General features: G+C 41.2%; 1 protein-coding gene across 3 annotated transcripts in view; it reads right to left on the reverse strand.

The window, feature by feature from the left end:
- HIVEP3 (HIVEP zinc finger 3) overlaps positions 1–23,386 on the reverse strand; it is a 192,720-nt gene that overhangs the window by 164,202 nt on the left and 5,132 nt on the right. For all 3 annotated transcript variants that reach the window (XM_089686294.1, XM_089686293.1, XM_089686292.1), the window contains exon 2: positions 15,503–15,593. The gene's annotated coding sequence lies outside the window, so the exon portion shown is untranslated. The remainder of the gene's footprint in view (positions 1–15,502; positions 15,594–23,386) is intronic.

Consider the following 23,386-nt stretch of genomic DNA (forward strand, 5'->3'; position numbering starts at 1 on the left):
AAGTCTCAGGGTCCTTAGGAATATTTATCTCTGTTATTTCCTGAATTATACTCACTATACCCTCCCAGTATTCTTAGATTTTGTGACACTCCCACCATAAGTGTAACATTGTACCTCTCTCTCCACATCCCTGCCAACATAAAGGTGAGTTGTCTCCACTTATTCTGTGTGCTACATTCGGTGTAATATACCATCTTACTAAACACTTGTAATTCATTTCCACTTCCTTCATATTTACATTCCCATGAATTAAATTATATATTTTCTTTTGTTTTCCCTCATCAATTATTACTTCTAAATCCCTTTCCCATTTCTCTATAAATAATGGTCTTATAGCCATGGTTAATCCTGTGAGAATTTTATATAGTTTAGTGATCCCGTACTTCCCATCTCCTCGTGTATCTAACAAGTGCTCAAAGGGGTTCCAATCTTCTTTTTTTCTTAAGGGTACTGGGAGACTATCTACAAAATGTTTTAGTTGACGATACCGCCATTCATCCATCCTCTTACTTTCCAGTTCACTAAGTGGACACATTTCTTCTCCCGCCAATATATCTCTTGATTGAACATCTTTCTTCTTCATCCACTTCCCTGTAATACTCTCTTTACCTGGAGGAAAAAAACTCTGTAGATTCTTGGGGCATTAACAATGAATTAAATTCCCACCCCCTTTGTTTATGTAAAGTATCCCAACACTCTCAAAACATTATGTGTAAACAAACTTTTGCTATCTATTAATCCTCGAAATTGAGGAGGTAACAAGATGATGCTACTTAAATTCGTGTAACTTAATGTATGTTCTATATTTACCCAACTTTTCCCCTGTGCATTGTGTCCAATCAAAAATTCTTGTCAATATTACTGAGTTATAGTATCTCTTCAGATCCGGTACCCCCAGTCCACCTTTTCCTTTATCTCTACTTAAGATTTCAGAACTTATTCTAGGCTTATTTCTCCATATGTATGATGTTATAATTTTTTTTTCATTATTCTAAAATATGCCTCTGGGAGCTTAATTGGTATCATTTGAAATTTATATAGAATTTTGGGAACGATTACCATTTTTATCAAGTTTATCCGACCAATCCATGACTGAAATCCTCTTCCTAATTTCTTTATTTCATCCTTAATCTCGTTTAATAGTGGGATATAAATTTAAGCTATAGAAATTCTTTAAAGATACAGTCAGTTTTATACCCAAATATTTTAAATCTCTCTCTCCAAATAAGAGGGAATTCCTCCTGTAACATTGTTTTCTCTCTATTTGTAAGGTTTATATTTAAGATCTCTGTTTTAGTTGGATTAATTATTAAGTTTGACATCTCTCCATATTCTTTTAAAGATTTCATTAAGTTTGGTAATGTTATCCTCGGGTTTCCTACATAGAACAACATGTCATCTGCATAAGCTGCCACCTTATGCTCGATTTCTCCTACCCAGATTCCTTTTAAATCTATATTATTCCTGATAGTAGCCAAAAGAGATTCCAAAGACAGTACATATAACAATGGGGACAAAGGGCATCCCTGTCTTGTTCCATTCTGCATCCCAATATACTCGGATAATTCTCCATTTACCATTATTGCTGCCGAGGGTTGGCTATATAATTTCCTAATCCATTCTCTAATTCTAGGTCCCATGCATATTACTTCTAAGGTATCTAACATATAGCCCCAATTTACTCTACCAAATGCTATCTCAGCGTCAAATGAAAGTGACAAAGCCGGAATTCCTTTCTTTCCTACTTTTTTGTATAAGTAACAAAGATCTTAAACCGTTGTCGCTACCCTCTCTCCCTGGGACAAACCCCACTTGATCTATATGTATCCAACTCGGCATTAAGTTCCTCAATCTACTTTCCAGAACTTTTGTATATAATTTAGTATCTATATTTAATAAGGAAATTGGTCTATAGCTTGAGCAGCGAGTATTAGCTTTACCTTCCTTTTGTATGAGAACCACATGAGCTTGCAGGGATTCCCTCCTCATCTCATCTCTCCTCCCAAAGCATTCATATATATTCTCAATTTAGGTAATAGAATTTCTTCATATTTTGTATAATATCTCACTGTATACCCATCAGGTCCTGAACTTTTCCCAGCTACTGTACTTTTTAATGCAAGGTGTATTCCTTCCTGCGTTATTGCCGTTTCAAGGGATTCTAATTGTTCTTCGCTTAATTTCGGTAATCCTGCCTTTTTTAAATATGCCTGTCTTCTCTCTTTATTTCTAACTTCATTTTCTCCTATGGTACCATGAGGCTTAATAATATATAACTTATTGTATTATTCTTTAAAAACTTTTACTACATCTCTGGTTGAATGAACCAATTCTCCTTTATTATCTCTTATTTTCTGAATATAATTCCTAGATTTTTTTTTACCTCTGAGCCCTCAAATACTTTCCTGGTCTATCCCCCCCCATCTATACCTCTCACTTATTTTATTAAACACTCTCCTCTTCTCTTCTTCCAGGATGTTATTTAATTCTTCTCTTATTTATTATCTTCTGCGTAATCTCTTTTGTTACTCTATTTTTATGTGTCAGCTCTAAATCACAGGAGTTCCCTTAAAGAGTGTGTTTACTTTTTCTCTTCTTTCCCTCTTCCTTTTTGCTTCTATCGCTATTAAAATACCTCTAATACAGACCTTGTGTGCTTCCCATACCGTAGTTACCGACACTTCCTCAGAGTCATTTTCTTCAAAGAATTGCTCTATTTCCTGCTTAACTTTCCACTCCGTCTCTTGCTCTTAGAGAAGTGACTCATTCAACCTCCATAATTTTCCTCCCATCTGTTCATTACCCCATAGCAATTGCATTGTGACAGGAGCATGGTCAGAAATTGATATAACTTCTAGATTTACTTTGACCAGAGACTGAATAAGCCTAAGGTCCAACAGTATGTAATTCAATCTTGAATACATCTCATGTGCATGAGCGTAAAAAGTGTAGTCTCTTTCCTTCATATGTTTATTTCTCCAAATATCTACAAGTTAACATTGAAATAACATTTTTTTCAAGTTTTTCAGAGATCTACTACTATCTCTCAGCACAGGAGAGGCCACATCCATTTGTGGATCCATACAAACATTAAAATCTCCAGCCACAATCAAATCCCCTTTTTTGAAATCCATTAATTTCCTCAGAATATTTTTTTAGAACTCCTCAGGGTTCTTATTCGGGAAATAAATATTTGCTAATGTACATTCTATTGTCTGTAGTTTTCCTTTCAAGAACAGGAATCTCCCTTCCAGATCTAGCAATCTCTCTTCCAACTTAAACCTTATAATTTTCACAAATCCTATTGCCACTTCTTTTGCGCATTTAATTGGAGAATCTGCATAATACCACTCTGGATAATATCTGGACTGTAACTTCACATTTGTTTCTTGTACTAGATGTGTCTCTTGTAGAAATACCACTGAAGAGGGTCTATGCTGAAGTGCTTCTTCATTTGGTCTACTAATAGTTTTAATATTTTCCTTTCTTGACAAAGTCTCTTCGGCTCGGTCTGGGAATATCTGTAAATTTATTTCCCCAAACTTTATGATATCTCTTCCTTTCATCTTCTTCCAGATCTCCTCTTTTTCCCTATAATATCGGAATTAATCAATGGTATCTCTTGGTCTTTCTTTTCCTCCTTCTTAGTATATTCTTCCAATTCTGTACGCGCTATCAATTTTATAGGGTTCTACTGCTATATTTCAGATATCAACTAGAATAGTCTCCTCCTTTTTGTATTTTCGCCTTCTTCTTTCCCCCTATGTCCCCTCCTGGGCCCCCTACAGGGACTAACGTTATTTATTTTAATTTGAAAATATGGGACCCTCTGTAGTCTCCGTCATGACCCCTATATGCAACTCCCACTCTTTGAACAGTCCATATTTACTTCGTAATCCTTATGACATATAACAAATATTACATATAATTTCTTCTGCCACTCTCGCTCACCGTTAGACTTTCACTTTTCCACAGGGGGACGGGTGGCTTCTGTCGATATTCTCGGGGGGGGGGGGGGGGCGGGTTTGCAAAAAAGAGCCCCTTTAATTCAGCAGTCTCTCTGGTGAGGGATTCCCATTCATCCATTCATAATTCAGACTTTTGCTCCTTTACCTCCTCTCCAATCCGCTCCATACTCCTTCACTAGGAGAGGAGGGAGGAGTAAGGGAGACAGGGAGAGCCAGGAAGACCAGGAGAGAGGTGAAAGAGGAAAGAGGGGAGAGAGAGGAGAGAGAGGCTCCACATACACTCCCCTATGCCGGTCGGCGTCTCTTTCCTCCCTAGGCTTCCCCACAGCCGATCACGTGGCCTCCCGGCGTCCTCCGTAACTTGTTCCCAGGGCTTTCCTCCCTTCAGCTTCACCTCCTCCTTCAAAATTCCTGCAGTCCTCTCAGTAACCCGAGGACTGCCAGATGACAGCCCGGGTGCCGGATCACATGTGCAGGGCTCAGCGGCTCACGAGTCCCCCTCCTCCTACTCTGCTTCAATAGGTCATTATGACCTTTCGGCTGGATGATGAGGGAGCCTGGGTACGGGAGATCTTACCACGATCTCCCGTTCGGCTCCATAGGCTCCCCACCCCCTCGACTTCTTAATAGACTTCACTGTGCTTCTAGGCACTGATAACGCCTTTGAAATGTTTTTGTATCCATCTCCTGACTTGTGCCTGTCCACAACTTTATGCCAGGGATCTTTTGACAGTGCCTTGCCACCCATAGTTGACTGATTGCTTCAGGTGCACTACAGGGACTGAAATGCTCCAGGAAAGCGCTTCCATGCTGATCTATTCATAATGACCACAGCTGATACAGTTGAAAGTCAAATGGCTTTATGTGCCATTTAGAAGATGATTAGCCGGACTGAGTTTACAAGCCATTTGGAGGGGGTGATCTTTTTTCCAGTTCAGAGATTGTTTTTTTTTGTTTTTGACATGTTGATATTATATCTTTCACTGGAATGTTATAGGTTGCACTGAGTAAATACAGCTGGATAAAACAAAAACCGTCTATCTTCATTTCAGGCCGCAAAGCAACAAAATGTGATTTTTAAAGGGGGGCGATTTTTTTCTATACCCACTGTATACACACAGACCTCAATATATAATATGCAGTCGCTAAGTGGCTGAACACGTCACCAGCCTAATTTTTTTTTTGACTGTTGAGTACAATTGCAATAATAAAGAGCCCTACTGATGTTATAAATATACCTGGGAAATTATGCCTGTAGTCTGAGTCAATCAAGCATACAACACACACGCTATGTAGTAAACTTTTTTCAAAACATTACAATTACTTCACTGCTGTTAGGTAACAAATACCCTCCATGTACTGTAATCATGTATTTCTGTAAGTTCTTTTTACATAAAGTGAAGCATCCTATCCTGTATTTGCTATGCCAAAGTCTCAATCACACTTAGGCCTCATTCACATGGGCGTACTAAAGCACAGACCTGTGCGAGAGCCGTGTTTACCTGCACAAACATGCAGAGGTGTTCCATGCATCCCTTTGCAGTCCAATTCATATCATGTACATTGGGACACAGCTGCTGCTTCCAATTTGACAGCTGTGCAGGCACACAGCCCTGAACACAGATGGTGTTAGATCAAGGGTTAAAATTTAGAGTCCAGACCTACTAGCCGGTCACAAAAAAAAAAAAAAAACGTACTCTCCACAAGTTGCCCCACCCAACCTTGCCCAGGTCCGCCCCCAACCAAACCCCACCCCTGGCCCACCACCCCAACCTCGCCCCCTTAAAGCTTATGAAATTACATTTTTCTTTAGAAAAGTCCAAAATATAAAACTGTACACAGTAATGTATATCCCAGCTCCCCTTTACTCCATTATAGTGATATAGCACGTTGTATACAGTACTTACTGTCCCCCCAAGTCCCCCACGGCGGTGGAGAGGGTGTCTTCTCTCAGCGGTGGAGAGCGGACCTCTCCTGCACCTGTCCCCTCAGCGGCGGTGCAGCAGAAGCCAGAAACCGGAAGTTGTAAACCGGAGCTTGGCTTTACAATGAGGCTTGGAGCACAGGTGCAGTCACTCCATGCTTCATCTGTGCTCACCGCTCACAGCCGCTCGCCACAGAGGAATTTCTCCTCGCATTTGGCGAGCGGGCGAGCAGCTTTTTCAAGCCCTGTGTTAGATGTTGTGTAACATGCAGACATGCAATTTGTTTCACATAGCTTGATTTAGAATATATAAAACAAAAAAAATACATATATCATCACTGTTGTTTTTGGGTAAGAAATACTATCAGATGTAAAGAACACAGTTTAATAATAGTGAAAAAAGTGTACATCCTTAGACTTCATGTCCATAGACAGTTTGGTTCATCAGGCAAAATCTATGACAGGCTCAAATACATGGTTAGACACCGAGTGGTACTTAAAGTGTTGAACCCAGGGCCCTGCATTCATGATGATATCTTTTCTCCCACATGACAGAGAACATGGAAGTGCAATTATTTTAGTAAATATAAACTGCTAAATACCTTTTCTCATCAGCAGTTACAGCAGTCTTCTGACTTCTATCAGTGTTCAGCAGAGTACTGGTCAAAGCTTGTAGGAGGAGTTTTCTCTAAGAGGCTGCAGAACCTCTGACCTTTGGCCAATCAGCACTGTCCAGACATGTGCCAATCATGTGCACTCTCCGAAGAAAACCAAAAACCTCTCTAGCAATACACACTAAACTGAGCATGTACTGAAGGGCTACAGGTTAAGTCTGTCTTATCAGTGTGGACATTTGAACAAGAGAAGGGGCAGAGAAGTCAGGATCAAACAGCCTTTTTACACAATGCAGAGAATTAACCCCTTAGGTTCCACAGTGAGTATAACAGGCATGTTTTACTGTATATACAGACTGATTTTACTGTTGTGAGTTTAGTAACACTTTAATGTTTAGGGACTTATGCATTCGGGAGAAGAGGACTCAAGAACAACTCTGTACAACGTCCAGTCGCTATTTATTTCAGATGCTCATAGATTTTGATAGGCTGCTGGCAGAGAGGCTGGATGCTATACCTGTGCCATCCCAGGTGCCTAAATATGCGAGGATTTGATGCTGATGGCCCAAAACACCTCTGAGCATGTAGCCTTATTACTAACATTTCTGAAACTCAACTTTTTTGCCTCTTTTAGGGATCAATTTCCTTAGGAAGTGATGTGCTATGCAGGTGAAGAACCTGAATCCACGTGATATACAGGCCAAACGTATCCTCCTCATCCTACATAAAACAACCCTGTGAAATCCGGTTAAGAAAAACACATCTCGGACCCCCAAAAAATTTAATTATCAGACAGCTATCCACATAATCATGTATCCTACATAATTCACTCCACACTTCTATTGTGCACAACAGACAATCCTACAGTTTTACTTATTTCTTTCATTGCAGCTGCTGGGTATGAAGCCTCTTACTGGTTGTTCTCACCCCCCCCCCCCCTTTTTATTATTTTGTTCTTTGCCTGTGCTTGTACACGGCTTGTAATTCTTCACACTGGCTCTATGCTGCCTCTTGCTGCTCTTCCCCTTTGCCTTTTATGCTTGAATCCCGTCTCCAAAAAACGAAGTTTAAAGAATAGGTCAACCCAACATTTCAGATTCCTGATATGTTTCTGCTGTACCATGTACTTGTATGGAAAAGTATCCTGTTCTTTGTATTGCGTCCTTTGTGTGAAATCCCTGGTGTTCCCGCTTCCTATTAAAAACTGAGCACAGGTATTATTCCGGAGGAGGTGTTACCTATGGAATAGAATCTATTATGCACCAGAGCCGTGTATACTGCCTGCAAACTTATCTTGCAGAGGTGGCTCTCGTCTACCCCCCCACCCAACACTCTTGCAATGGAGGAATATAGTGAATTCCACTTTAAAGAGGGAAGAACATATAAACACGCAGGCTGTCCAGGGAATTTTCATAAAATATGGGACCCCCTGATTATCCTCTGCTGAATTAACCTTTATTTCCACTGAAGATGATAATAATGCATTTATTCTCCTAGTAGACTCCAAATTGGAGCGGTTGTCCTGAATAGGGTTATATAGTCATAAAAGAAAAGCATGTTACTTCCTGATGCTGTACTATGTAAACCTGTCCTGTTAAAGGTAAAAAAAAAAAGCTACCTTCATAAGCTGGATATTAGTTGTAAGATGTTAATCTTGGTTGCTTTTTTCTAGTATGATCCCAATGGAACAAGGTTTCATGCAAGCTGTCAGTTTTCTTTACTCGCCATCATATGATGGTATTGTCCATGTCTACTGTTATTTTGTTTTTTGTAAATGGAAAAAAAAAAAAAAAAAAAAAAAAAAAAACTAAAATTTAATAAAAATTACTTAAATTCAAATTACAAAAAATAACCTGACTACACTGTGTTTGTACTGTCTACTAATACTGTATTACTATGTAATTTGATATTACATACCAAACATATGTAGTCCATTTTTTTTAATGTTAAAAAAAACCTTATTTGACCAGAAAAAAAAAAACCTGACCACATTTGGCATGAGAGCAGAGGGTGGTCAGTTTTCTATGTGTGCTGGGTGCTAATCCAATGATACAGCTCATGCTGCCACATCCCCCCTCCCCTACTCACACACAGCCATTTACTAGTAAGATTAGTGTGCTGCTGTTTCTCCTCCCTCAGCTCTAATACAGCTTAGCACACAGGGCATGAGAAAAATAAGGGTGGAGAAGGTATTTAAGTTTTTTATATGCAAGCACAAAATGTTTTACCTTTGATTTCTATATTAAACTGAACAGGTTGTTTTACAAAGGTGAGGGTTTACATTACATTCATTAAAGCAGAACTTCACTTTCTCAATCAACATGACCTGTTTTTAATCTTTATGATGCTAGCATTAAAAAATAGATAGGAAGGTATATTACGTGCTACCTGGGCTGCACAGTGGCTAAATGGTTAGCACTTCCGCCTGGCAGTACGAGGAGTTGTTGGTTCAAAGCCCAACCATGACACTACCTGCCTAGAGTTTGCATGTCCTCCCTGTGCCTGTGTGGGTTTCCTCCGGGTACTCCGGTTTCCTCCCACATTCCAAAGACATGCGGGTAGGTTAATTGGTTCCTGTCTAAAAAAAATTGGCCCTAGTATGTATAAATGTGAGTTAGGGACTTTAGATTGCATACTCCTTGAGGGTTAGGGACTGATGCGAATGTACAATATATATACATACATGTAAAGCGCTGCGTAAATTAATGGTGCTATATAAGTACCTGAACTAAATAATAAATAAATACTACCTACTTGTTTTAAACTTTATCAATTTGTTCCTCGTTTCTATGCCTAGGCGAATGATGTCACACATCCCAGGAGACTTCAGGAGGGGCTTTCTCCATTAAGCACACGCTCTTGCCTGCATGCCTGAGCTAAGGGCAGATTGATTCCAGGAAGTAAATTCTACATGAATCATCTCCCCTTACCCAAGATGGCCACAGCCAGAAAGGGGAGTTTGCTTTGAATACTAAAAATTTATTAAAATAGCATTTTTGCTTTTTGGTGTTCAAATACAGTGTAGATCTGCTTTAATTCTTCCATGCCTTGAGAAAACATCAAGGTCAGTTACTGGTACAATCACAAATAGGGCAGCTTACAGTTTCCTGCTGATCCTAGAGTTTGCAGCTGATGATTCATTACTACAACCACATATGCCAAGTCCTACTGCTGTTAATCCCACTACCTACACACAAACACATAACCTTCCCTACGGCTAGCTGTGTATGCTGGCAATCCCACACATCTGTCTGACTGCTGCTCAACTTCTGCCATATGCATTTGACCAGCAGCCAATTGTTTCTGAACTATGCAGTACTGCTTCCATAAACATGTCCTGATGCCAGCTGCTGTCCAATCTATTACCTCTGCAAAAGGTGTCCAGTATGTATATATACACACACATACATACACAAACATGTTTGGTCACTTATTATGCTAAGTAAAGTAAAGATGGCTGTTCATTTTACCACCGCTACAGAGATCTGACCATAAATGTGAGTGTGAATTTAGATTTTTGTCCATTTATGCCCACCTTTAAATTATCCTGTCTTGAAGCACTAGTCATGCAAATCCTTTGCACAACTGGAAGACATCCAAACACAAACGTTTTTATAGCCGCCTCCACTCAACTCAGCAAGTAATACTTACAACTCGTCCTATGGATTTTGATAAGCTATTTACTAACTATATTAGTTATCTTAAACCAAACAAAAAACAATGATGCAAATTTCCATTATTCCAAGTAGATCACAGCCAAATAGACAAACAACAACAACAACATCTGCTCAGTTTCACTGAAAGCACACTAGAGTTCTTAAGCTCCATGAAGGTACTATCTGTGTCCTTCCTTGTATACAGTCCACTCTAAGTTAATCTACTTTGGTGCTAATAAGTAAGCAAAATCCATTAAGGATTTTACAAGGCCAGACATGACATGAATATATAAGTCTGCAGTCAAAACAACTAGCGTGAGTAAAGTAAAGGCTTACACCAAACCCTTCCTTATACATACAAATGATGGGTATAATACATAAACAGAGTTATTGTATTTCCATGGCACTGAAACATGTATATAATTGGCCTTGGCATTTGTGCTTTTAGAAACAAGGAGTAGCCTTAACTAATCCGCTATCCAAAAAGAAAACAAATACTCCCTGTAGGAGAAGACCTTACCTTATTACCGGTCTTCTACTTTCCAACCTCAATCAAGGTCAACACAGGCTTGGATGAAAATTAAGCTCCTCACCCATCAGCTACTTAATTTGTAAAATTCATGTTATGACAGCATCATTCTCTGTAGCAGCTTTCCATCTGCTCTGATGACTACAAGACACAAGTCACAGCTTTGCAGATGATTACAAAACAAAGTGTCAGGAAACTAGATTTTTCCAGATTTGGCCACAAACATTTATCTGGGCATTCAGCATCCAAACCAATTCTAGACCTTACAGAGACAACTTACTTGCATAGGAACCAATCAGCTTCCAGGTTTAAGCCTTGGTTCACACTACTGCGACCTGAAAGTCGAGAGACTTGAAGTGCAACTTTAGCACTACTTTGAAGTGACTTTGAAGCAACTCTCAGAGAATACCTGGGTAATCTTCCTGTAATCTCAGATCCAAATCACATGAATATAGAGAGGATCCAACTTGGAGGTGACTTCTAGTAAAGTATATGGACACAAGTCGGCTAGAAGTCACCTTGAAGAAACCTTTTCTAAAGTCGGAGCAACTTCAGTAGTGCTAATTAAGACAGCTCTCATTGGCCAACATGGGAGTTCACATGTCATGCGACTTGGGGTCTCACAAGTCGGATCCCAAGTCACGGCAGTGTGACCCGAGCCTAACTGTCAAAGCTGAACTGAACAAGCTGAAGTTAGAATCTGCTACAGCTGTGCATTGTAGCCAATCAGCTTCTGAGTGCACCAGTTCTAGTAACTCTCCCCCAATGTCTTTCCAAATAGCATGTCTATTGTATTAGCCTTTCAACAACCAGTCATTGATTGTAACATCTCTCTTGCGTCAATAAATACAGCAATTGATATCAATGGAGATCACAAACAGACATATGGTATTAGATATTTGCCAAATGTTAAGAGCTGCAGTTGCTCATGTCTAACCAATCATTTCAGCTTTAATTTTAGCATTAATATTTATTACAGGTACTTCTATAGCACCATCAATTTACGCAGCACTTTACATATACCTGTTGTGCATTCACATCAGTCCCTAACCCTCAAGGGGTGTACAATCTAAAAGGTCCCTAACTCACATTCATACATACACATACTAGGGACAATTTAGACAGGATCCAATTAACCTACCCGTGTGTTTTTGGAGTGTAGGAGGAAACCAGAGTACCTGGAGGAAACCCGAACTGACACAGGGAGAACATGCAACTCCAGGCAGGTGGAGTCGTGGTTGGGATTCGAACAGACAACCCTAGTGCTGCCAGGATGAAGTGCCTACCATTTAGCCACTGTGCTGCCCATTAATAATAGGTATAAATCTCAATTGATCTTCAAAGTGATTGACAGTATAGTCAAAAGTCTGTCAAAATACTTATAACAGTTTGCAGCATAGAAACTAAGCGTTGCTCTTTGTGTTACCCACCCTAGAAACCAAATGAGCACATGCATTTAGTCCCATGCCCATTCCATTCATCTGTTAGGATGTAGGTGAATGGATTTCCAGTGCCAGGTCACCTGTAATGGTGACCTCATCAGTGCCTGTGTTAATGTAGGGAACAGAGGCACGCTCTTCATGCAGATAACGTTAGTGTAGGAAGCTACGGTTCTGATTAGCACCCTACTTGCCTCTTCTGCATGGAGAGCAAAGAATGACTGGCTAAGTCACATCATTTTATGACAGGGTAACCCTAAACAGTCCTACAATTCCAAAGCAATGCAGCATCTGAACTCAACGGTTTTTAGAGACATTGGGGTCAATTCAGTAAGAGATAAATACTGCATACATATTTTTGAGTTAAAATAACTCAGGTGGTATATATATATCTCAGAAGTAGTCAATACACTTCAAGAAAAGCGTTATTTACCGTTAAATATTTATGTTTTGCGATATTTATCGCTTACATTTTGTGGGGGTTCATTGGCATTTGCACACAGAAATAGTATGAAACTGAAAACATTCTGGCCAGTACCCCTCAGTTATTTTGTACATTGTTATTTTTCAACTGCCAGTAGTTGGTTGGTTTTTTAACAAAGTGTGCGTTAGTGAACTGTCTAGTTCACATTAGATGTAGTCCAGTGGACTTTTTTTCTGCATCAAAAAATGCATGGGCAGTGTTTTCCATGTGTTCCAATGGCTCTAGTTCACACCAGTACAGTCAGATCCAGTCACTTTCCAGTGCAGAAAAAAAAAAGTAGAACATGCTGCATTTTTTCTGCACAGAACTGTACTGGAACATAGCAAACTGCATCAAAACTGCACCGGAACGGAGTGTGGTGTGAACTGTAAGCAAAAAATATATGGAATGCATCCGGAGTGCATTTTAGTGGCGTGAACTGGCCATAAAAGATAAGTTCACCAGGATGGAGTTCGTACGGGATGTAAGAGCAAGCAGATGATATACAGACAGATAGATTCAGTGAACTACCACGGTGCTCCACAGTGCTGTGGTAGTTCATTGAGAACTACAAGCTGACAGCCGCTAAAGCTCATTCACAGAGGAGTGACACTGCTTCACATACCTCACATGGGGGGGGGGGGGGGGGAAGAAGATTCCCCGCTAGCTGTCAATCAAAGCAGGAAGATCGGCAGGGAGCGAGGGCCGGTGCTTTCATAACATGTTACACCCTGAACATGGGTGTAACATGTTATGAAAGGTGATCCTTTAATGATTTCTCTCTTTTTTTTGCAGTGTTTACTTCAGATTCAATATTTTACTTTGATGACTTGACTAATCTCTCATGTGATCTTTCTGAAAAAAGGAGTCATGTGACCTTTATATCACATACAGACTCCTTAACGATAGGTTCTCACTTCAGTGTGTTTGCGGCCCGTTTGAATGGGATAATGCGTCTCAGTTTCCCGCAAAAATAGCGTCTGCACTTTTTTAAAACACGGTCACAGGGAAAACGCACAAATCTGCCTCGAGTGTCAATGTTAAATTAAAGACACTTTAAAAACAGGTTGCAAAACACAGTGCGATTGCAAGAATCAGATCGCACCCATGCAATTCGATTCTGGGGAAGCTTTAAAAAAAAAAAAAAAATCCTGCACCTCTTTCAGGTAGGTGCAGTGTAAATTGAGCCCATACAAAATGAATGGGCTCAAATCGCACTGCAAAAAATAGCATATGATATGAATAGGAATGCGGTGCGATTCCTCTGAGAATCGTATGGAATCACTCTGAATCCACACAGGACCGCTGTTACTGTGTGGACCTGTGAGGTGTCTACAGGCAAGTATGTAGTTTTTTGGGGATAAGGGACCCCGGTTAGATCTTAAAACAAATGTCATAAAGGCCGGTAGGAATTACTGTGACTATAAAAGGTACACAAAATTGCTGAAATAGGTTGAGGGACTTACCAAGTTATAGATCAAAATAGTTTCATCCTTATTTATAGATTTATCAGAAACCTTGCTTTGCAGTGGTAGCGAGGTTTTATTAAATTATCATCAATTAGAGTCTTGTTAGGGGAGTGTAATGCTTCCGGAAAAAATATAGGATGCCATTCTAAATCTTACTAGGGAGTGATATTGGTAGGTCAAATGTATGAATTTGGAAAATTATATTTAGTTTCTTCTAGTTTATATATAGTCCTTCCTAGATAAAGGTTCACATACACTTTAAAGCTAGCTGTATTAAAACTCCTTTAGCATAAAGGTTTATGACACGGTCACAAACCCATCTAGGGTAGGAAAATGTTTTTTGTATTTTAGCACCGGCAAATTACGCAGCGCTCTACATATATATTGTACATTCACATCAGTCCCTAACCCTCAAGTGTATTACTTTCATTAACTTTTGGGGAGAGCGGTTTCTAGCTTAAAGTGATTCTAAAGGCTTATTTTTTTTTTTTTATAGACAAACATGTCTATACTTACCTGCTCTGTGCAGTGGTTTTGCACAGAGCAGCCCGGGATACTTCTCTTCTTGGGTCCTCCGCAGGCTCTCCTGGCCTCTCCCTCCTGTCGGGTGCTCCCACAGCAAGCAGCTTGCTATGGGGGCACCCGCTGCTCTGTGTGTCCATTCACACATGGAGCCGCGGCTCAGCCTCACCCCTTTTTTCTTCTCATTGGCTAACTTGCTGTGACATGAGAACAGTAGGAGCCAATGGCTTCTGCTTCTGTCTCAACCAATGAGAAGGAGTCCCAGAAAAGCCGAGACTCCAGTGCACATTGCTGGATGGAGGGGGGGGGGGGGCGTAGGGAAGAATTAGGGGGGCTGCTGCACAGAGAAAGTTTTTTACCTTCATGCATAGAATGCATGAAGGTAAAAATCCTTGAGTCTTTAGAACCACTTTAATTTCTGGGTCTGTTATCAAAGTCTCAATACAGCAGAACCAATGAAAAATACTCACCTTTCCAATGGTCCCTCGCGAGCATCTTCTCCTGTTTGCCAGTTTTTTCCCCATCTTCACTGGCCGGTGCATGTGCAGGAGCTAGTCATTTTGACACACAGGGATCCGGAAGCCCGCGGTAAGCTTGGCTGCGCATGCCCAACTCAATTTACAGATCACTTTGAGAAGGAAGGTAGGTGTAGTTTATTGCAGAAAAGACATTGCATGCCTATTCTGCAATAAAAAGCTTGACTGCTCACAGTATATAACAGCAGAACGTTAGTTCTGATTTAAGTGTTCATCTGGGTAGGGGTTGCTAAAATGGGAATACAGAAAAATTTTAGAGGTTTAGACCAAGCACAAGGAATAAGACTAGAGTAGAACATTTCATTTGGTAAAAACAAGTATATTTGTTGATCAATTCTATAATTTCTAAAAAGGTATAACGAAGAAGAGGGAAGCCACTTACCTTACTATTATATTCCCTCTATGTGTCAGCAAGGCTATACTTTTTAAAGAATTCCAAGAGTTCAGATCAGATCAGACAGTCTTTCCTGGACCTGTTGGAATATATCAATAGGAAAAATTGTAGAATTATAAAGTCTGCAGGAAAAAAAATAAATAAATAAAATTTTATATATATATATATATATATATATATATATATATATATACACATACATACATACATATACACATACACATACATACACACACACACACATATATATATATATATATATAATTTTTTTTTTTTTTTTTTAGGCATTTTGTCTTCAAGGTATAGAAGAAATGTCTTTCCTGGAGAAAAAGTATATTCAATAGTTGTTTACTATATTCAAGATCGGTGTTCTTTTTCTTGGGGGAAATAAACCCTTGATACTGCAAGGCAAAGCACCTGCCAAGAGGTCGTTCAAGACTTGGGAATTGCTAACTGCAACCTGAACCTTAAAGATAGGTGGTAAACATCTGCAAAAGCAGCAATAGTCCTTCCGTAGGCTCTGTAATCAAATTGTCACATGTTGCGCTGGTCCTAAATCTTTGGCTGTCTCACAAAATCGTTCTTTGCCGTCTGGATGAAGTTTTTAACAACACTGTACTTTCTGATATTTCTCATTTAGATGCTAGACTGACTGATCATATTCCTTTCTAAATATGGACTATTGGTCCGTTGGAGGTATCAGGAGTGAAGGTGATTATGGGTAACTTCTATCCCCTTAGGCCTAGAAACTGTAAATATCAGCAAGTACAGAGCCTGAACGATCGCTGTCAGATAAGTCAGTTATACGATTGCAATGTAAGCAAACAGTTGTTTTAAAGAGGAACTCCAGGTAGAATGTTTTTTTTTCCCATATCTGCTGTGTTAAAAACCGTTAAATCTCTGGAGGCAATTCCTCCTGGATTGCTGCCTGTTACTTACAATTTACACTTCCATTAAGTGATGTTTTCACTGTACTTCCAGGGCTCCAAATATAGACTTGAGTCTCTCCTACACAGCAGACATCCTATCCTTTGTCCAGCCCTCCAAAGTGTTCTGTGAATGAACAGGAGAGAGGAGGGGTGAACAGGGTGGTGTGTGTGTAGGAGAGCAGCAAGTCTCCTGTCAGAGCACTAAATACACAGCTAAAGTTGTATACTACCAGTGCACAAATGTAAATTGTAGATAATAGACAGTGACGTACATTTCCTAAGATTTAAAGCTGAAGTTTAGGTTTTGTTTTTTTTATATATATATATTGAGCACAAAGGAAATAACTGATCTCTAATGAAGTGTATTCCATGCCTGGCTGGCTGCTGAATAGTGTAGGAATCTTCACCCTACAGTGTCGGTCATCTGGGGTCAACATCACTCTGCTGCTGCAAGTGTACAAGAGCTTCAACATTCACCCATTCCTTCTGCACGCCTCCTTCATTCACAGAGCTTATACCATTCTTTCCCAGAATGCAAAGCGTTCTTTGAATGGAAGAGAGGCAAATCAAATGACAAGAGCCTCCTTTAATTACAGAACACTTTGCATTCTAGCAAAAGAATACTACAAGTTCTGTGAATGAAGGAGGCAACAAGCACTGAAAATCTTTTATACCCACAGCAGCTGATATGAATTCCAACAGCTGCAGAAAGTCAGCACCGTGGGAAGGGCCATTGGCAGAGTGGAGAGGATTTCTACACCATGCAGCAGCCAGACATGGGACACAATTCATAGAAGTTAGTTATGTCCTTGGTGCTGAACAGAAAAAAAAAAAACTAAAAATTTAACTTTGAAGCAGTGATTCGAATCCCAACCACAGCACTACTAGCACAGAGTTTGCATATTATCCCTGTGCAAGATGGGTTTCCTCTGGTACTCTAGTTTCCTTCCACACTCCAAAGACATGCTGGTAGGGACTGATGTGAATGTACAATATAAACTATATTGCCAAATGTATTGGGACACCCTTCCAAATCATTGGATTCAGGTGTTCCAATCACCTCCATGGCCACAGCTATATAAAATCAAGCACCTAGGCATGCAGACTGCTTCTACAAACATTTGTGAAAGAATGGATCGCTCTCAGGAGCTCAATTTCAAGCGTGGTACATAGGTTGCATGATAGGGTGCCACCTGTGCAATAAGTCCATTTGTGTAGTTTCTTTGCTTCTAAATATTCCAGTCAACTGTTAGTGGTATTATAACAAAGAGGAAGCCACTGGGAACAACAGCAACTCAGCCACGAACTGGTAGGCCACGTAAAATGACAGAACAGGGTCAGTGCATGCTGAAGCGTACAGTGCGCAAAAGTCGACAGCTGTCTACAGAGTCAATAGCTAAAGACCTCCAAACTTCATGTGGCCTTCAGATTAGCACAACAACAGTGCATAGAGAGCTTCATGAAATGGATTTCCATGGCAGAGCAGCTGCATCCAAGCCTTACATCACCAAGTGCAATGCAAAGCGTCAGATGCAGTGGTGTAAAGCACTCTGCCACTGGGTTTGAGAGCAGTGGAGTCGTGTTCTCTGGAGTGGTGAATCATGCTTCTCTCTTGCAATCCGATGGATGTTTGTGGGTTTGGCTGTTGCCAGGAGAACGGTACTAGCCTGACTGGATTGTGGGGTTGTTTTTCAGGGGTTGGGCTTGGCCCCTTAGTTCCAGTGAAGGAAACTTAAGGCGTCAGCATACCAAGACATTTTGGGCAATTTCATGCTCCCAACTTTGTGGGAACAGTTTGGGGATGGCCCTTTCCTGTTCCAACATGACTGCGCACCAGTGCACAAAGCAAGGTCCATAAAGACATGGATAAGCGAGCACAGTGGCTAGATGGTTAGCATTTCCGCCTGGCAGGACTAAGGTCATTGGTTCAAATCTCAACCACGGCACCACCTGCCTGGAGTTTGCATGCTCTCCCTGTGCCTGCGTGGGTTTCCTCCGGGTACTCCGGTTTTCTCCCACACTCCAAAGACATGCTGGTAGGTTAATTGGATCCTTTCTAAATTGGCCCTAGTATGTGTATGTATGAATGTAAGTTAGTACTTCTGCCTGGAAGCGCTAGGGTAGTTGGTTCAAATCCCAGCCACGGCACCTCCTGGCTAGAGTTTTCATGTTCTCCCTGTGCCTGCATGGGTTTCCTCCGGGTACTCTGGTTTCCTCCGACACTCCAAAGACATGCTGGTAGGTTAATTGGATCCTATCTAAATTGGCCCTAGTATATGTAAGTATGAATGTGAGTTAGGGACCTTAGATTGTACACCCCTTGAGGGTTAGGGACTGATGTGAATGTACAATATATATATAAAGCGCTGTGTAAATGGACATCGCTATACAAGTACATGAAATAAATAAATGTAAGTTAGGGACCTTAGATTGTACGCCCCTTGAGGGTTAGGGACTGATGTGAATGTACAATATATATATGTGAAGCGCTGTGTAAATTGACGGCGCTATATAAGTACCTGAAATAAATAAATAATAAAAAATAATAAATAAACAAGCGAATTTGGGGTGGAGTCCTGACCTCAACCTGATAGAACACCTTTGGGATGAATTAGAGCAGAGAATGTGAGCCAGGCCTTCTTGTCTGACATCAGTGCCTGACCTCACAAATGTGCTTCTGGAAGAATGGTCAAAGATTTCCATAGACACACTCCTAAACCTTGTGGACAGCCTTCCCAGAAGAGTTGAAGCTGTTATAGCTGCAAAGGGTGGCCAGCTCAATATTAAACCCTATGGACTAAGACTGGGATGCCATTAAAGTTCATGTGCGTGTAAAGGCAGGCGTAACAATACTTTTGGCAATATAGTGTATATGTAAAGCCCTGCATAAATTGACAGCACTACATAAGTACCTGTAATAAATAAAATAATAATGCTTAAAACTGTCCTCTTCCCCCTCCTAACACCTATTCTGACTAACCTGTCAGAAAGATCTGTCCTCTTACCTATTTTCAGGCTGCTCTGGTCCGGTCACATCATCTCCCCTGTGTCAGCCAGCACAGTGCCCCGGCAACAACTGGTAATGCCTGGGAGCAGTGACATAACCCACAGGCTTACTATGGCCCATCCATTGTCGGCATCCCTCTCCCCTGCAGTCGCCATTGGCTGACACAGGGGAGCTGATCACATCACTGGACCACCTAAAAAAGCCTTAAAAATAGGCAAGCATACAGACCTTTCTTACACAGGTAAGTCAGAATAGGTGTTAGGATAGGGGAGGGCACACCTCTAAGAGCAGTTAGGTTTTGACTGGAAGGTTACTCTGATGATTTGAAACCCAGCAGAAAGTTAGCTTTTTTTTGGGGGGGGGGGGGTTTCGGAAGTTTTTTTAGATCTTGGATGAATAGTGGTACGGTTATATGTCTGTTTCAATGTATCATACATCAGGGTTTGACAAATTTGCTTTGAATCTAGGAGCCAGCTAAAAAATTTAAGAGCCAGTTTTTGTTTTTTTTGTTAAATTTAATTTATTTGGTGGTTGGGCAGCTGGGTGGGATGGCTTTCTCACTTGGTGGTTTCAGGGGATGCATGTCCCCTTGGGGCCCATGAAAGGACTAGCAGGGAGGGGTAGGCCACAGTGCACACAGTTTGGCTGGTGCTGAGGGGGGGAGCCTTTCAGCACAGTGGTGGTGGGTCTGTTGGGATAGGGGGTGAAGAGTGCATAGGAGTGGTGGTGTGAGGAGGAAAGTGAAACCTTTGGATCTGCAGCAGTGGTGATTTTTGGAAGTGGTGATGGTGGTGGGAAGGATGGTGCCCAGTGGTGGTGGGGGATGGGATCAATGACACTCACTTGCTTTTAGACCAAAAACAAAGGAGAGCGCCCTAGTGTAAAATCATTTCTTAAAGAACGGTTAAAAACAAAATCCAATGCCCTCACATTAGGTATGGATTGGAATGTACATCAGAATGCTCTTGGCCGCCTCTCCTCAAGTTCACAGGGGAGATAATCATAGTAATCTACAATGAGCTACTAAGCCTGACAAGCACCTGCCGGTGAAGACACCACTAGTCTCCAGAGCATGCAGGACCTACCACGCAAGTGCCCAGGTGATGACAGTACCGGTGCCGGGTGGCTACATTACTGCACAGAGACACTGCCGTTGAAGCCGCTGCCTCTAGCCTGGCATGCAGGACCAATATGCATGCACCCAGCTGATAACCGAGTTGGTGCCAAATGGAGACTAACTAGAACTAGGTGGCGGATTGCCAGGCAACAACTTATTGGTTGTGGCCCAATACCCGGACCCCCTACATAATGGCAGCCCTGCCTGCAGTGAATGGGCTAACAAAAGCCCAGGCGCCAGGACGCAAAATCCATTTGCCATGTCATACATTGATTACAGTTGATCGGAGGCTCGATAATGCTCCTAAGAAGCCTAAGAGTAAGGCTCAGGTTCACACTAGGAGTTGCACAGAAACATACTGTGCGTTCCTGTTGCGATTCACATGCAGTTCATTTTCAATGGGCTCAAAATTGCACCAAAAGTAGTGCATGCCCTACTTTTGGAAATACACTGCAAACAGATCACAAGGTACATTTAGAACATGGGATACAGTGCAGGCAAAACACACTGCTTGCAACCTGCATTTGGGGTGTCGTTAACTTGAAGCATAACTAAAAGGCAAAACTATTTTGTTCAGTTATGAATAGAGTGGAGAGGGATTAGAACATCTGTAAGCTTTTATTGCTGTCTGTGTCCCCATTAAGGAGATTCACCCTCTCCCTTTGCCCTGTTTGCCATTATGATTGAAAGTGAAAATAAAAGAAAATCCCAAATTTTAGGTTGTCCCAGGTAAAGCAATAGGGGGGGTGGGAATCTTCCAACAGGGAAGATGGTTCTGGTGACCTGGGGGTCTCCAAGGAATTCCCTTTATTGCATGGATTTCCCCTCACTTCCTGTCTGGCTATGAGACAGGAAGTGAAGGGAAATCTCAGAAATGGGATATAGATGGGGAACAAAAATCTGACAGGGGTTATAAACTTCCCCTGCTCTATCCAAAATGAAAAGAAAACGTTTGCCTATAGTTCTTTTTTAACATTGACACCTGCTGCAGATTGTAACTGCAGTGCGTTTTGAGCGCGGTGTGGGAAATGTGCATGTATTGTTGGATTCCTGCACCACGTTCTAGTGTGAAGCTAGCCTAAAGCTGGCCATACACTGATCGAAATTCAGCTGCTTCAGCAGGGACAGCCTAAATTCTAATCAGTGGGTGGCAGTCCCCACTGGACAGAAGTTTATCATTTCATTGATTTCTGTTGACGGGACGTGTTGAAAACTTTTTCTCGAACAGGGCTTCAGAAAATCAGTGTATTCTCACAGCAGCGGGTCCTGCTTTCAGAATACAACATTTGGCAGGGAGGGGGTAGACAATTCTTTTATCCACCTCATTTGTGTAGATGGAGGAAGCTGTTAACTTTTTCATTCAGCTTTACTCAACAGTAATATGCACAAATCAGGAACACCCCTTGCTCTCCATCACAGGCAGTACCAGAGACTGACCTCAACTAGTCTCCCACTGCTTCAGACTTGCATCTTAAGAACAGTGTTAAGGGTATTGCAAACGCTAATCCTCATCTTTATTTACCTGCGTATCTAGCTAGCTAATCTGTCTTGGGCAAAAGTCACAAAAACTGTCCTTGCGCAGGGTCCCCTTTCGTGACCACCACTGTTAGAAAGGACATCTATGAGAAAATCTGTCTAGCTCAAATTGGCAAGAAGCAAAACTTAGAAGAGATCCTTGCCAGTATTTTCAGGATGCTAAAAACGTGGTGCACAGAGGTAAATCACAGTAACATCCATGACTCATGCCCTGCTTCTACCCACCAATATAAGGTTTTGAAAAAATAAAAAATACACCAGAAAGGCTCCTAAAAAAAAAACAAAAACAAAAACAAAAAAAAAAAAAAACAACAGTCATTTACTGGAGTAAACCCATCAGTTGTCATTTTCAAAGGTTAAAGTGGAACTTTACCCATAACAACTTAATAATGTGGAATGCATGTGCTTTGCTAAAGAACATTATTGTTTTTAATAATTATGCCACCAAACTTAGTGCCATTTTGCAGAAGCCCAGAGTTCTGAGCAACAATAACTACTTGATGACCGCACCATAGCCGAAAGACTGCTACAGCGCAGTCATCTAGTTCTGGGAGAGTCTATAGAAGTCCTCCCAGAACCATGCTCCCTGCACAGGGCTCTGATTGCTGTGTCCTTTGGACACAGCTGATCACAGATTGAGGTAAAGGGCCAATTACAGCGACCCTTTACAATATGATCAGCTGTGTCCAATCACAGTTGATGACATGTAAACAAACTTGCTGATTATCGGCTCTTCCTTTCTTCAGAGCTGTCACTGTGCGAGGAAAGGAAAGCCAGTAACCAGCAATCCTGACAGCACACATTTACACTGATAATCAGAAGACTGGTCATCAGTGCCCCAATTATCAGTGCAGCCCCATCAGTGTAGCTTATTAGTGCCGCCTTAACAGTGCAGCCCCATCTGTGCCGCTCTGTCTCAAAAAAAAAAAAAAAAAAAAAAGATAGATCTCATTTGCATACAATGTTGTATTATTGCGCAATTGTAAAGTGGAACTAAACCCTCCTATCCTTTCAGTCAAACATGCTACCATACAGGGGCGAACTGACAACTCATGGGGCCCCCGGGCAATGGGGGATCATGGGGCCCCTGTGTCCTTGCCCAAACTCAAAAAAGCCTATGAAAAAGGTACCAGGGGCATCTCATGGTGCCCCCTACTGACCCCGGGCCCTCGGGCAGTGCCCGAGTTTCCAAATGGTCAGTCCGCCCCTGCTACCATCTTAGCCTCTGATCTGCAACTGCCATTGTGCTGCACATGTGAGCAGTTATGACACCGTCCATTTGA

Source organism: Staurois parvus, unplaced genomic scaffold (assembly GCF_062004578.1).
Source record: "Staurois parvus isolate SC_StPar_1 unplaced genomic scaffold, SC_StPar_1.0 ptg000394l, whole genome shotgun sequence".
In the NCBI taxonomy this organism is placed as follows: Eukaryota; Metazoa; Chordata; class Amphibia; order Anura; family Ranidae; genus Staurois; species Staurois parvus.